Source organism: Trichechus manatus, unplaced genomic scaffold (genome assembly GCF_000243295.1).
Source record: "Trichechus manatus latirostris isolate Lorelei unplaced genomic scaffold, TriManLat1.0 scaffold00128, whole genome shotgun sequence".
Lineage (NCBI taxonomy): Eukaryota > Metazoa > Chordata > Mammalia > Sirenia > Trichechidae > Trichechus > Trichechus manatus.
The window spans coordinates 3,751,151-3,752,878 of record NW_004444064.1 but is presented as its reverse complement, the minus strand read 5'-3'; positions in this window follow the sequence as shown (position 1 = coordinate 3,752,878).

Genomic DNA, 1,728 nt, shown 5'->3' with positions numbered 1-1,728 from the left:
GCCCGGGAGGGGAGGCTGCGCCCTCGCGGGCAGGCTGCGCCCGGGACGGCCCCGCGTTCTCTCCCAGGCGCCCCGTCTGCGCGGGATGCGCTGCGCCCCGGGAGGAGGCTGCGCCCTAGGGAGGAGAGGTTGAGCCTCGGGAGGAGACTGCGCCCCGGGAGGCCTCCTGTTCCCTTCGGAGGGTGCCGCGTCTACGCTGGATGCTCCGCGCCCCAGGGAGGGGATGTGTGTGCCTTAGGGTGAGGCCGGGGTGGTGAAGCTGCGCCCCCAGGAGGGAAGGCTGTGCCCCGGGGAGGGGAGCTTGCACCCCGGGATGAGGCTGCGCCCCCGGGGAGGGGAGGGCGGGATGGGGCTGCGCCCCGGGATGAAGCTGCGGCCCCAGGAGGAAAGCTGCGGCCGCAAGGAGAGGAGAGCGGCCCGAGGAGGCTGTGCCCCGGGATGAGGCTGCCTCCCGGGATGAGGAGGCGCGCCCTCGGGAGGGAAGGCTGCGCCCCGGACGCCCGCGTCCCCTCTGGAGGGCGCCGCGTCCGCGCGGGCTGCTGTCGCCGCGGGCGGCCCGGGGCCGGGAAAACCCGCGGGTGTAGGGCGTCTGGAGCGATCCGGAACCATCTGAGGTGATGGGGGGCCCGAGGTTAATTCTGACGTGTCTACATCAACAGTAGGAAAACTACTGTGTTGTGGATGCGTGTGAGGGAGGTGTGAACTTGGGCTGTGGACGCTTAAATGTGTTGAGTCCCGATTTACAAGTCCGAGATCCTGCAGTGTGTTGGAATCCCGGTTTGTACTTCTGAGACCGGTACTTGGTGTTTGATTCGCAGTTAATATTTTTAGCCAGCAGGTTTGGGTTGTTGATAAAGACGCATTATTTCCTTTGCACACCGTCGTTCCGTCCCCGAAGTATAACAAAAAGTGGCCTGGTTTCAAACTTGGTTCTTTGGTCTTGTTCCACGATCATGACGATGAAGCACGAGTTTCTGCGGAGAATAGAAACGCTTATTTAAGCGTTATTTGTTGCCTCTTAAAGTTGCCCTTATGTTTCGTTTCTTTGAAAGGTGTCACCCAGAGCTGCACTCCAATTTGCAATTGCAATAACTCTGGAATTGTCTAAAAAGCAGTTCCTAGGTAATGTAAACCTTAATTTTCTTTTGATTACTATCTTTCTGATCTCTAATCTCTGGGAAAACCCCTGCACCATCTCCAGAAAACGGACACTTTTGGGCTGAGACTACCTTTCCCTCTTTGCTTGCTGAGAGTTTCCCCAGAGGGAAAAAGGGAGAAGGAAAGAAAGAGGCACAAGGTTAGCTGGTACTGTTCTTCCAGGTGTGAGAGAATTAACTGCACCCCAGCGCAGGTGTCCTCCAGAGGGCAGGGCCTCCAAACAAGGACGCTCTCACTGTAGGGGCTTGATCAACATTGGGTGACGCTGGGTGCTGCAGTCTCACTGTGGTGGAGGGGATGAATTCACATCACCTTCGAAAGGCACGTATTGTCACTGAGTAATGCACTGCTGGGTGCTTGAGGGTTGCTGTGAGAAGCCCAGGTTTGCAAGACTGAGTATTCAGCCACAACTGGATGAGTTTGAAGCTATCGTTGGGAGGGAAGAAAGGAGGCCTTTCTGCAGGGGGCAGTGGTGAAAAGATGTACCCAGCGCTGAGAAATTGATGACACATGTATCTTGGGGAGTGTGCGCTCGTGAAGTGGTTATGTGAGGTAACAGAGGAGAATTAG